The sequence below is a fragment of the Rhinolophus sinicus genome, chromosome X, assembly GCF_036562045.2.
Source record: "Rhinolophus sinicus isolate RSC01 chromosome X, ASM3656204v1, whole genome shotgun sequence".
Classification (NCBI taxonomy): domain Eukaryota; kingdom Metazoa; phylum Chordata; class Mammalia; order Chiroptera; family Rhinolophidae; genus Rhinolophus; species Rhinolophus sinicus.
This window is the reverse complement of record NC_133768.1, coordinates 32,958,715-32,973,508: the sequence shown is the minus strand read 5'-3', so window position 1 is coordinate 32,973,508 and position 14,794 is coordinate 32,958,715. Positions and strand designations below refer to the sequence as shown.

Below are 14,794 nucleotides of genomic sequence, written 5' to 3'. Positions count from 1 at the left end.
CAGAAACAGGAAAGAAAAATTGGAAAGGAGTTTCCCCTCATTCTCTTTTAAGGCTACAGGGTCTCTCTCTTTCCTGCTTTTCTCTGAGTGAGTCCTTCTATCCTCTGCAGGCTGGGACACAGGGTAGAAAATGAAGCTGGTGTCTAATGCCCCCAAGCTAGGAGGCTCAGTGTTGGTGTTCACATTCCAAATTTCCGGAAGAGAGAAACAGCGAAGCCCCCTGGGGTCAGGCAACCTCCAGGGGTCCCGTCACTGTTGACATGTGTGGGTAACTGTGCTTATTTTACTTTAAAATGTCTCAGCTATCTTGCATGGCAGGAGGTGGAGATGTGTCATACTCTTTTTAATAGGTGCATAGTATTCTGTTGTCTGTGTTATGATGTCTGTGATTTACTTTAGAGACGGGCGGTGTGTTAGAACTGTGTATGTTATTTAGTTTCAGCTACACTTTTGCACCAGTCAGTTGTCCTTTACAGGAATGCACACTCCAGGAGCGGTCAGCTAGTTTTAATCAGAAAAGTCACCCTCCAAATGCTTCATCCACTTTTATCTCCAATCCACATCAGATGTTTCGCTAATTGGCATAATGATTGGTCAAGTGAATATGCACAGTGATATTCAAAATGGGCTTTTATTGTTGAATTGAGAAGTATTCAAGGTATATGGACTGGCTGAACTCTTTCAGAGATACTCCTCACATTTGCACAAACAGAATGATTGAATTTAGACAGATATGCAACCTGTGCTCAATGGCCCCTGGGGCTAGATCTCTAGTGGGGCCTTTGCCAGCCATGAATTTGGACATTCTAGTTGCCCGATGCCACCTACAAGACTAATGGGATCCTGAATCTATAATTCTATAGCCTTTCCCTCAAATGAACCTTGCACACGAGGACAGAGTTCAGACTCCTTTGCGTGCACAGAAGAGCTTGTACCACTGTTGCTAGACCTGCTTGTTAATGTGTACCTGGAGGACTTGGACCTGGGAACCTCTTTCATTATCACCTGGTGGCAAGGTAGGGAGCAAGTTGGCCTCACCTACCTGGGACCGGTGGCAGCTACCAGAGAGCCTCATAAGAATACCGGATCAACCTGGCCTTGGTCAGATTGTGAACATTATGAATGTATCATAATTTAACTTTCCGAACCTGTTTCAACAGACATATAAAATGCTTCTTGTGTTTTGCTTTTACATGAAATGCTGTACTACCACCCATTTCACAAAATGTCTGCATACATCTTTTTAATAATTGCATAATATTTCATTGTGTGGATGCACCCTAATTTATTAATTTAATTCCCTATTTTTGTATCTTGGGTTTTGGCAGAATCTAGATCTGAACCCAGGTCTGGTTGAGGCCAAAGCCCAGGTCTTTCCCAATACTTCTAGACAGAATTTTTGGGAAGATTGAACCTGGAAGTGAAAGTACCAGGAGTTAATTGTGGATGTTGCTCTTTTCCCAGTTCCTGTTTGGTTGGGGACTCCATAGCAGACCTCGCTTGACTTTTTCACCTCTCTGGGTCAGCTGAAAATGATTCTCCACCGTTGTGACAGCTATGATTTTCTGAACAAACACAAGAAATCCTGTTGTTACAAATCTAATTTTCAAACCCAGGAAGGTGCCAAGCTCAGATTGTCAGTATATGAAGTTAAATATAACCTCATGCACTGAGAAATATATTTAACATCCTAATTAATAATTCAGAGCATCAAGTGCAGTGTGGAAAGATACTATCTGTACACTGCTTGTTTGTAGGAAAATTTGCTACCTTAACTGCATTATACTCCCCTTTCACCCACCAACCAAAAAGCAAACCAGAGACCTTTGCCAAGAAGTGGCAAGCATATACTAATAACAAAGGACAAGAAGAGTATTATTCTAATTTGCCAGTGATAATGCCACTAAACAGGGAAAAACGTTTTCAAATCCCATCTTCTGAGACAATGGAGATTTTGATGTGGATTTTTATCTTCATTATAGTGTTTTATAGTCTGTGTTCCTAAGAACTGGGTCAGATTTTGCATTATATCTGTAATTTATTTTCGAGTGCCTGATATTTGCATTCCTAGGCAAGCAGTATATATAAAGATGTTTTAATACTGGAGTTTTAAGTTAGAGGAGTTGTGTTTTTTTAATTGAAATAACAACTCACCCCCTCCCTACCGAACATTCTATACATAGTTCAATGTAACAATTTTTTCTAAATGAATTCATCTGCGATTTCCCCTCCTGCAGATTCAGTCTTTCCCACTCCACACATCTCTTCCCTCCAGCTCCCAGCCAGCCAAAAGTAAGTTCTATTTTTTCTGATCCTCCAGAGTACTTTATAATTCTTTATCTTATACAGCAAGGTGCCTCCTTAGTTGGAATTTTAATTTGTTTCTAGGCAAGAGAAGTTGCTTGTTTAAAGCTGTCTGGGTCCTGTTTATAAGTTTATCCAGTGCAGTGTTATTTGTAATTGGAAAAGATTGCAAACAACCGGAAAGTCCACCAACAGAAGATTTTCGGTTAAATAATTCACAGTCCATTCTGTTAAGTTAAAAAAAAAAAAATCAAGGAGCAGAATATTGTGTACTATATGCTACCATTTATAGGTAAAAAGGAGGAGAATATATGTAGATATACCGGAGGGGGGGGTGCCAAAAAAACGCATACAAGTGGACACTTTGGTCCACGTTGCTCAAGCAGTAGTTCGCCGTAATCAGAAGTGTCTGACCGCTGATGGTAACCACTTTGAACAACCCTTGTAATTGCAGAAGTCAAACATGACTTGTATTCACCCCTTTTTATTGGTATATATTCAGTATTGCAACTTTAATACAGTTTTTTCCTTTCTTAAAATGTGTGTACTCTTTTTTTGTCACCCTCTCTATGGGTATTGGCTTGTGTAAACAAAATATTTCTGAAGGAAACACAAGAAACTGATAAAATTGGTTGCTTTTGGGGAGAGGATCTGGGTGGAAGGGAGACTATATATCCTTTGGTATCTTGTGAATTTTGAACTATGCAAATGTATTACGTGTTTAAAAAAAATAAATGAACAAAATGAAAATTAAACAACAAACACAAAGAAGGCAAAACAGTGACACTGGCTGTCTAGGAAGAGGCAGCAGGTTACCTAGAAGTTGACCTCAGTTCTGAGAGGTCCTTGGGCCACCTCCTTAGCTATGAAAATGCACAGTGACAGGCAGCCCAGGGGAGGGGTATAATAAGACCTTCCTTTGTGGCTGGATGTGGCCTGCCTCTCCCTGTGGGCCTTGGTATACAGCGACTGTCGCAAGGTAAATTTGTGTGGGGACAAAGAGATTTCTAAGATTATAGGGAACTGGGCCCGAGTCCTTCACTTTTGAGGAATCTCCCTTCCCTGATGAGTTGAGAGAGTCCTGGTGGGGGTCTGCTGACCAGAGAGGGGAATTGGGAACCCCTGAGGTAAATGCACCAAAAAGGAAGAAGCTTGGCTCAATACCTTGGTGTTGACTGTTAATGAAGGTGGATTCTGGCCAGGGGTGCGGCTGGGCCTGCAAGCCCCACCCCCAGGTGTGTTGTGGAAACAAAGGCTGTTTCAGGGCAGAGTAAAAAGCCATACACTTGGCATCCCAGCTCTTAGTACCTTATCCCAGGGTTCCCCAGACATAGGGAGTCGGCCTTCCTTGGAGAGCCACTGGGGCCTAGACAGGTGCTGGACTAGCAGTGAATTAGGGTGGTTGGACCGAACAAGACCACTGGTTTTCATCAGCAAAACTCAGGGGCAGCCATGGCAGCAAAAAAAGAGGGTGCCTGTTGGGAGACTGCTCAGATTCTCTAGTTCTTTCTCCTCCAGTGTTTGGAAGCAGGACTGGGATGGAGTTGGACCAGCACTTTGGATAATTTACCTGGCGAGGGGCCCCAGGAGAGAAACTGGGCTTTTTATTAATCCGGGTTATGTGGACCCTCAAGCGGTTAATTTGAAGGGGAGCAGAATTTGCCACCCCAAAATATGCCTCTTCGGCACAGGATTATTTTAGGCTGATTATTTTTCAGAAAACAGTAGACATAGGAAAAGCTCTGAAAACTGAGTAGAAGTTAGTCTTCTGTAAGGGACATTTACATGTATAGGGGAAACATTTGTAAGGGTGTCTCCCTCTCTGTACCAGGATAGAAAGAGGAGGATGACTCAGTCTGTAGAAATTCTTATTCTCGGAGAAGGCAACGACCTAAATTTGCTTAACAACCTTACCCCTGTTTATTGTGTTTTGCCTGATAACCTCCCAGTAACTGGCTCCCCACCTCCAACATCTTTTGTCTTCAACTGAAGGTGGTATGTAAGGTGGTGGCTTCAGCCATTTCTGGAAGTTACTCAGTTTTCCTGGGTCTCTCCCTTGTGTATAGGAGGTATACATGTTATTAAATTTCTATTTGTTTTTCTCCTGTTAATCTGTCTTTTATAACGGTGTGTGTGTGTGTGGGGGGGGGCGTTCTTAGCCAAGAACCTAGAAGAATAGAGGGGAAGTTATTTTTCCTTTCTTACAGACTAAATTATATTAAGATATCATTGTTGATTATTTTGGGGGTGATATTGTTATTGCAGTTATGGCTACAAGGCTTCCTTCTCTTTAAAAGATACATGCCGAAGTATATGTGGATAAAAGAATATAATGGCTGGTATTTGTTTCAAAAAATCAGTAGGAGCACTATTTATAGTACCAAGATGTGGAAACAACCAAAATGCCCGTCAGTAGATGATTAGATAAAGAAATTGTGGTACATGTATACAATGGGATATTACTCTGCCATAAAAAGAATGCACTCTTACCATTTGTGACAACATGGATGGACCTTAAGGGTATTATGCTTAGTGAAATAAATCAGACTGAGAAAGACAAATACCATATGATCTCACTTATATGTGGAATCTAAAGAACAAAATAAACGAACAAAACAGAAACAGACCCATATATACAGAAAACACACTGATGGTTACTAGATGGGAGGAGGGTTGAGGTGCTGGGTGAGAAACGTGAAGGGATTAAGAAGTACAAATTGGTAGTTACAAAATAGTCATGGGGATGTAAAGTACAGCATAGGGAACATAGTCAATAATGTAAAAACTATACATAGTGTCAGATGGGTAGGGTGGTAGACTTATTTGGGTGATCATTTCATAAATTGTATAAATGTCTAATCAGTACGCTGTACACCTAAAACTAATATAAAGTAATGTTGAATGTCAATTGTAATTAAAAAAAATAGTCATGGGGATGTGTAGTGCAGCACAGGGAATGTAGTCAGTAATGTTCTAATAACGATGCGCAGTGTCAGGTGGGTAGTAGATTTGTTGGGGTTATGACTTGAGTTATATAAATGCCTGATAACTATGTTGTTCTTACACCTGAAACTAATTTTAAAAATAGATTTTAAAAAATCCATAGGGAGGAGGTAGGGGAAGGAAAAAGTGGGTGGGGTATAGATAAACTGAGATTGGCCATAAATTGATACTAGTTACACTAGATGTGGGGTACATGGGGGTTCATTATACTACTCTGTCTCTCTTTAAGTTTGAAAATGTTAAATGTTTAAAAAAGTGTTTTTAAAAGAAGGCCACGTGAACTTATTTAACTCCAAACTGATCACATCTGTCTACCAAGTATGTCTGTGCTATTTGTTCCTGGGGTCCACTGATCTCTTCAACTCTAGTGTCACCTCCCTAAAGTGCAGAGCTTGTCTTAAACATCTCTCCATTTCAGCGCTTGAGTTTCTTGCTGAGCACATGGAGGCAGCAGAGGACAGTGATTAAAAGGAAGAATACTGGACACAATGCCTGGAGCTCACATTTGGGCGTGGCCACTTAGTAACTGGGCAAGTTACTCAGCTTCTCTCTGCCTCAGTTTCCTCAATCTGTGCAACAGGAATAAAGAAAATAATATACCTTAAAGGCTGTTAAAAGGATTAAACAAGATTATATAGAATAGTATAGTACCTGATATATATAAAAAGGCTCAAAAATGCTTATTATTATCATTATTAATATTAGGCACTCAAAGAGTATTTACAGAATATGAATGCCTGGATGAATAAAGGTATGTGAGATAGTATGATTACAAAATCTATAATTTTGTAATTTGTCTTATTTTAAAAACGTATTCAATGTTTTCTAAGGTCCTTAGTTTTCTAAGAAAACTTTGAAATTAGTTAAAATTTGCCATCTTTTTTGTGACTTAACGTATTTAATTTGGGGTCTCATTTGCAATAATAATGGGCATCCAGAAGAATTCATTCTGAAAATGTATTATTTAGCATATACTTATTGGTATTCTATAGCCTCTAACTTCAAGGATTTCTTAATGAGAAATGTGAAGTGTATACTTTCAGCTAATTTATTTTTGAGAAGATGAGATGCTTGTGCAACATAAAAATGGGGATATACTTTTCTCCCATACTTTGTTAAGAAAAAAAATTAATTCAATTAAGACTCAACCTGGGGGGAAGGGGGAAATGGGGAGTTGCTCATCAATGGGTATTAAGTTTTAGTTATATAAGATAAAGAAATTCTAGAGTTCTGCTGTACAGCATTGTACCTAAATAACAATACTGTATTGTGCACTTAAAATTTTGTTGAGAGTATACATCTCATGTTAAGTGTTCTTATCACAATTTTTTTAAAAAGAGACTCAACTTTAAAGCTTCCAGGCAGAAGTCTGTCCGTCCTTAAGTTTTGCAATAAGCAGTAAGCACCACAAAAGTGTTGAGCTAATGAAACTACTTTTGCAAACATAAGCTTTCTTAGTCTCGGCCAAAATGTTGCAGCTGAAGAAATGCAGTTTCACAGGGAGGCCACCCACCCCAGGTGGAGTTGGGTAGAGGGGCTGGAGTGGGTCAGGCCTTAGCTTTGAAACCCCCAAATGTGATGTTATCAGTTTACCCAGAGTGGATGCAGCTCTTGGGGCTGAATCATGTTAGGTAAACTTGGAGACCAGTGGGTATTGAGGGGACTAAAGTTTTGCCACCCAAAATGTGCCTGTTAGGATATTTATTTTGTCGCCATAAGAAATGTCCAAACCTGTAGAAAATTTCTGAGTCTGAGCCAAATTGACAATTGACAGGAAGCAAAATCTCAACGGATTGAGAACATGCTCCAGAGAATGGCAGTTTTGCATCTTATTTTATACATTAGAATCAAAGGAAGAGACGTAAGGAGGGTTGCATGAAATCCATTGGTGGTAGATTAAGGGGGCGGGAGAAAACAAAGTGGGGACATCTCTGGGATTAGATTAAAAGTAAAATGGAGAGATACACACTTCTTTTACATTGGTGGGTACAGGATAGTTAATAATTAACGTTTACAGCACAGAGAGATGGTATTGGGGGAACAAATAACAATGAGGGGTTCTGTGGTCTGCTCTGGTGTGGTTGGGTGTGCCCTGAGGGGTCGGAAAAAGGGATTACTCGACATTTCAAAAGTAGGTTATCTTAGATGCAAAAAGACAATAGACAGGCTCACTTACAGTAAACATTGACCTTTGTCAAGGAAGCTACAGGACTAGGATGTCACAACCCACCATGACCCGCTTTTAGTTAGAAATTTTTTTGTTCAGACCATCCTATGTGGTTACTTCTGGTCCTTGAGTTCATAGGGCCCGCCATGCTGGCCTCCCCTGAGCTTGTCAGGTTTAGTGTGTGGCCCCTTTTTTGTCCAAAATTTTAATCTGGTTATTAAGAAACAAAAGACTGAGAAAGAACCTTTGACCCTCCCCCTTTCCTGCCTGAAGAGATTCTGAGGAAAAAACCTGCTTCAGGAAGGGAACCTTAGCACATTAACTTTAGCACATATGCCATGGACAGGACGAAATCTAGCAAAGCATGTTTCTTCTCCTCTGTCCCATTGTTTCTGGATTACCTAGCAGGAATTTGTTTGCCACATGTTCTGCTCTTTCTCAGCTACCTGTGAATTGCCGATTTCCCCTTTGAAATCCCCTTTTCTCCTTTGCCCAGCATGGCACGTAAGCCTCAACTACTCACTGCATTTTGGGTCTTATATCTATGACACCCCCTGCATGTACATTCATAATACATTTTGTGCATTTTCTCTTGTTAACCTCTCTCTGTTAATTTGATTATTAGTCCAGCTAGAAGAACTTAACACAGGGGATGAAAGGTTTTTTTCACCCCCACAATATAATAATAGCCACAATATGGTTCTCAGTATGGAAGATACACTGGTGCTTGGCTTCCACTAGACTGTTTGCAGAAACCTACGTTATCTTTCCTAGATACCCCCCAACCACATGCACAAGCTTGGGACTTCGTCCCTTCTGATTGACTAGGATAGCATCCCTAGTCTGACCTTTGTGCTAGGAAATCAGTCTTTTTAATAAGAAAGTGGTTTTTGGTGACCTATTACTGCCTATCAAATAACCTCAAAATTTAGTCATTTAAAGTAACAGCAATCCTTATTATCCCTCCTGGTTCTGGGGATTAACAGGACTCAGCAAAACTGGGTCAGTAGGAGGGTTAGAGTATACAAGCATGACTATAAGGGGGCAGAATTTCGGAATGAGGGCAGAGTTGGCTACAGAAGTGATATGGAAGCCTGGGAGATTACAAAGAAAAGCCAAGGGATTAGAGGTGGGGACATAAACACATGCCCATGTTCTTTATGTTCTAGACATGATAGGCTGGTGTGGTGGCTTTTAAAACAGGTTTGAAAATCCTTTGACACATCAAGAGATGCAGTCTAATTCCTCTCCATTTGAACATGGGAGGCCTTAGAGATTTGCTTCTAATGAATAGAATATGGTGGAAGCGATGCGTGACTTTCAAGGCTAGATCACAAAAGGCAGTACGACTTCTGCCTGACTCTATCCCTTTTGGAACACATGTCTTTAGAGCCCTGAGTCTCATATAAGAAGTCCAGTTACCCTGCAGCCACTATACAGAGACCATAGAGGGACAGGGGCACCCAAGGAGGCCAGTCACACCAGCTGCCAGCTGCGCTGAGTCTTCTCAGCTCAGGCATTAGATATCTAAGTGAAGAAGTCTTCAAGATGTCCCTAGCCCCAGCCTTTAATAGAAAATATATAAAATGTTGTGCCCAACAGAGACTACATATTCTATTTAAACAATTGTGGAAAATTTATAAAAATTAACCAAGACTTAGCGTTCAAAGAAAATCTGAATATATTCTTTAAAAAAGTATCATGTAAGCCATATTATCTGACCATAATACAGTAAAATTAGAAAATAAGAACAAGCAACCCATATAACTCTATCCTTTTGGAGATTTGAGAATATCCTTTCTCTCACATAAATCAACAAGAATAAGCAAATATTTTATCTAGGAAGGGGAAGATGTAATACTAATTTAATGATGAGCAAAAAGGAATCTTTAAAATAGGGTGAGGAGTACTAAAACATGGATTGTATGAAAACAAACAAACAGAAAGCAATAAGGAAAATGTATTATTTAAACACTATAATGGTTGGTTAATTTGGAGGTTCAGTGACCCAGCTTCTTTATACATTTCTGCTCTGCCATCCGCAGTTGTCAGTGCCTCCCCTCATGCTTACAGTATGGCTGCATCAGCTCCAGGCATCGCATCCTCACATAACACCCCAAGGTCAGAGGGAGGAATCATATCTCTTATGCTCCTTTTTTGAGAGGAAAACCTTCCTTGAAGCCTCCCAGCAGACTTCTCCATCTTAATCTTTGGTCAAAACCTCACACTTCCTTTCCTGCACCAATCACTGGCAAGGGGGAATGGAATTATTGCAATTGGCTATGATTCCTCAGGATTCATGCTAGGCTCCACCTCCAGCTGGGGAAAGGCCCAGCCTCTCCTGAGTCACAATGCCCTTCATAACTGAACAAAATCTGGATTTAGTAAGTGAGAGAATGGCTGTGGGGTAAGGGACTAGTAATGTCTATCATAACCTCCCACTCTAGAGACTGCTACCTGCAGCAAAATTTAATATATTCTCTTTCTTTTTAAAATATTTCATCAGTTTGAATGAACAAAACTCTCTCAAATATTAATAGATTTATTAAATAACATAAATTGAACAAATTAAACTTTTAAATCTAGTGAACTTAAAATTCTCCTGAATATTCTGGTACCATACATAGACAGTATAATTTAAATTTAAAATCCTAAGTCTATATCAATGGCTTATTTTTCTTTAAAGATTTTTATTAAAATATAGCTGACATACAATATTATATTCATTTCAGGAGTACACCATCGTTATTCAATATTTATATACCTAAAGAAATGATCACCATAAGTCCAGCAACCATCTGACACGGTCCATACTATCACAATATTATTGACTATATTCCCTATGCTGTATATTGCATCTGCAAGACTTGTTTGTTTTATACCGGGAAATTTGAACCTCTTATTCCCTTTCACCTCCCCCCCCTTTTTAAATTTTTCAATTATAATTGACATTTAATATTATTTTATGTTAATTTCAGGTGTACAGCATAGTGGTTAGACATTTACAAAATTTAAGAAGTGATCCCCCTGACTGGTCTAGTACCCACCTGGCACTATACATAGTTATTACAATATTATTGACTATATTCTTTATACTATACCCTATCTCCCCATGACTACTCTGTAACAACCAATTTGTGCTTCTTAATCCCTTCCCCTTTTTCAGCCATCCCCAAACCCCTCCCATCTGGCAACCATCAAAATGTTCTCTGTATCTATGAGTTTGTTTCTGTTTCATTTGTTTGTTTATTTTGTTCTTTAGATTCCACATACAAGCAAAATCACATTGCATCTGTGTTTCTCTGTCTGACATACTCTACTCAACACAATACCCTCCAGGTCCATCCTTGTCACCACAGATGGCAAGAACCCATTTCCTTCCATGGACAAGCAATATTCCATTGTACAAGGTGTGATTTAAAAAAATACAGGGAATGTTTAAATAAATTAAAAAGTATTACAGTAAAAGACATGTTGCCATTAATCCCCCTCAAAATACTCCCCCGCACTTCGAGCACACACTTATCCCATTGTTCTTGCCACTTTCTGAAGCAGTTCTGGAAGTCCTGTTTCGTGAGTGTCTTGAGTTGCACTGTCATGGCTGCCTCAATGTCCTGAATAGATTGAAAACGTTTACCTTTCATGGTCATTTTGACTTTGGGGAAGAGCCAGAAGTCGCATGGTGCCAGATCCAGTGAATAAGGTGGATGAGGACACACCGTAATGTTTTTATTTGCCGTACTAGAAGTGATGTGTGACATGGAGCGTTGTCATAATAGAGGATGAAACTGTTTGCCCATTTCATGTTAATGCGTTGTTCGTGATCCATGATTTGTGGCACACTTTAAAACACACCTTCTCTGTTTTTGTTTTTTATTGGGGAATATTGTGTTTCTCCAGCGCCCATCAGCTCCAAGTCGTTGCCCTTCAGTCTAGTTGTAGAGGGTGCAGCTCAGCTCCAAGTCCAGTTGCTGTTTTCAATCTTTAGTTGCAGGGGACGCAGCTCACTGGCCCATGTGGGAATTGAACCAGCAACCTCGTTGAGAGCTCATGCTCTAACCAGCTGAGCCATCTGGCTGCCCCTCCAGAAGCTCAGTAGCAGCTTGTTGTCTCCAATCTAGTTGTGGAGGGCACATCTCACTGGCCCATGTGGGAATCGAACCAACAACCCTGTTATTCAGAGTTCGTGCTCTAACTAACTGAGCCATCCAGCTGCCCCAAAACACACCTTCTCTCTCTCTCTCTCTCTTTTTTTTATAATATTGCTCTTTTTTTTTTTTTTAAAGGATTTTGTTGTGAGAGGGGAACAGGACTTTATTGGGGAACAGTGTGTACTTCCAGGCCTATTGTCCAAGTCAAGTTGTTGTCCTTTCAATCTTAGTTGTGGAGGATGCTGTTCAGCTTCAAGTTGTTGTCCTTTCAGTCTTAGTTGTGGAGGGTGCAGCTCATCTCCAGGTCCAGTTCCCGTTTCTAGTTGCAGGGGGCACAGTCCACCATACCTTGCGGGACTCGAACCGGCAACCTTGTGGTTGAGAGGACACACTCCAACCAACTGAGCCATCCGGGAGCTCAGCGGCAGCTCAGCTCAAGGTGCCGTGTTCAATCTTAGTTGCAGGGGGCGCTTCCCACCATCCCTTGCGGGAGTCGAGGAATTGAACTGGCAACCTTGTGGTTGAGAGCACACTGGCCCATGTGGGAATCGAACCGGCAGCCTTCGGAATTAGGAGCATGGAGCTCTAATCGCCTGAGCCACCAGGCCAGCCCCCACACCTTCTCTCTTGACTAACGCACAGCCAACTGATTGCACCGAACAAGATGAAACTTGTCACATACTGTTACTAATGTTCGAAGCACTGCTTCCCATATTGAAGATCCCTGCCTTTCAGTTGGATGGCACTCGGCAGCAGCATTCACCACTTTTTTTTTTTATCACAATGGAAAGGCTCCGTGTCACACACACACATCGCTTCTGGTACACGGCAGTTACTGTCAAAAACATTGCGGTGAGTCCTTATCCATCTTATTCACCGAATGTGGCACCATGCGACTTCTGGCTTTTCCCCAAAGCCAAAATGACCATGAAAGGTAAACGTTTTGAATTGATTCAGGCAGGACCTTGAGGCAGCTACAACAGCACAACTAAAGACACTCATGAAAAACTTCCAGAACTGCTTCAGAAAGTGGCAAGAATGTTGGGATAAGTGTGTTCAAAGCGAGGGGAGTATTTTGAGGGGGATTAATGACAATGTGTCTTTTACTGTAATACATTTTTTTCTGTTAGATGTTTCCTTTTTTTCTCTCCTTCTTCCGCCTGCCTCTCCCACTGCGGTTCAAGCCGTTGTTTCTCAGTCTAGTTGTGTAGGACACAGCTCCCTGGCCCATGCTGGTATTATGCTCCTTGCTCCTCCCTGCTGAGGCAGTCGGTTGCCAGTCATCAGTCAGCCGCTCAAAGCAGCTCACGGCAGCTCTCACAGGCTGCCGACCACTCACACTGGCTGCCGGCCACTCAAGCTGGCCACCAGCTACTCGTGGCAGCACACCGTAGCCCAGGGCAGCGCACAGCAGCCCGCAGCAGCACACGGTAGGCCTTGGCTCCTCATAGCAGCCCAGCTCCAGGGAGAGCCGTTGTTCATAATCTTAGCTGTAGAGGGTGCAGCTCACTGGTCCATGTGGGAATCGAACCGGCAACCTCGGCATTAGGAGCATGGCGTTCCAACCACCTGAGCCACTGGGCCAGCCTGTAATACATTTTTTTATTTAAACATTTACCATATTGTTTGATCACACCTTGTATATATGTACCACCTACTCTTTATCTACTTATCCATTGATGGACACCCAGGCTGCCTCCACATCTTGGCCATTGTAAACAATGCTGCAGTGAACATATGGATGCACACGTCTCCTCGAAGTAGCATTGTGGGTTTCTTCAGATAAATTCCCAGAAGTGGGGTTACTGGGTCCTTCTTTGTCTCTTATTATGGCCTTTGTTATTAAGTCTATTTTGTCTGGTATAAGTATTGCTACCCCAGCTTTTTTGTTTTGTTTTGTTTCCATTTTCATGAAGTATCTTTTTCCATCCCTTTGCTTTCAGACTGTGTATGTCTTTCTATCTGAAATGAATCTTGTAGGGAGCGTATGTAAGGGTCGTGTTTTCTTATACATTCAGCCACCCTATCTGTTGATTGGAGTATTTAACTCATTTACATTGAAAATAATTCTTGGTAGATATGTAGCTATTGTCATTTTATTCATATTTTTTATCTTTTTTTTTTTTTTTTTTTCATCTTAAAAAAATCCCTCTAAGATTCCTTGTAATTCTGGTTTGGTGTTGGTGAACTCCTTTAGCTTTTTTTTTTTTTTTTTTTTTTTTGGTCTGGGAAGCTCTTTATCTGTCTTTAGATTCTAAATGATAGCTTTGCTGGGTAGAGTAATCTTGGTTGTAGGCCCTTGCTTTCCATCACTTTGTATATTTTGTGCCAATCCCTTCTGGCCTGCAAAGTTTCTGTTGAGAAATCAGCTGACAGTCTTATGGATGCTCCCTAACTAACTGCTTTTCTCTTGCTGCTTTTAAGATTCTTTCTTTGTCTTTACCCTTTGGCATTTTAATTATGATGAGTCTTGGTGTTGGCCTCTTTGGGTTTATCTTGTTTGGGATTCTGCGCACTTCCTGGGCTTGTATATTAATTTCCTTACCAGATTAGGGAAGTTTTCCATCATTATTTTTTCAAATAGGTTTTCAATTCCTTGCTCACTCTCTTTTCTTTCTGGTAGGCCTATGATGTGGATGTTGTTATGCTTGATGTTGTTTCAGAGGCACCTAAGCTGTGCTAACTTTTTGTATTCTTTTTTTCTTTTTGCTGTCCTGTTTGGGTGTTTTCTCCTACCTTTCTTCTAAATCTCTGATTTGATCCTTTGCTTCATCTAATCTACTGTTGATTCTCTGTAATTTTTTTTTTCATTTCAGTTACAGTAGTACCTTGGTTTTCAAACGTCTCCATTGACAAACATTTTGGTTTATGCATGCTGTAAACCTGGAAGCAAATGCTTTGGTTTTTGAACACGGCTTGGAAGTCGAACATGTCACGCCGCTTCTGCTGAGTGCAAGATCCTGAGGCCTAGCTGTCGGCTGTTTTCAAACATTTCAGAACTTGAACGGTCTTCCAGAGCAGATTATGTTCGAAAACCAAGGTACCATTGTATTGTATTCTTTATTTCTGACTGGTTCTCTATGTTTTCTATCTCCATTTTTATGTTTCCTATCTCTTGGTTAAAGTTCTCCCTGAGATCATTGAGCATCCTTATCACCAGTGTTTTGAA

The 14,794-nt window shown here is 40.7% G+C and overlaps 1 long non-coding RNA gene across 7 annotated transcripts in view; it reads left to right on the top strand.

The window, feature by feature from the left end:
* The window catches only part of LOC141569749 (uncharacterized), a 77,300-nt gene that overhangs the window by 9,266 nt on the left and 53,240 nt on the right, over positions 1 to 14,794 (top strand). For 2 of the 7 annotated variants that reach the window (XR_012493539.1, XR_012493540.1), the window contains exon 2: positions 14,442 to 14,665. The exons of the other annotated variants lie outside the window; for them this stretch is intronic. This is a non-coding gene — a long non-coding RNA (uncharacterized LOC141569749). The remainder of the gene's footprint in view (positions 1 to 14,441; positions 14,666 to 14,794) is intronic. 7 annotated transcript variants of the gene reach the window in all.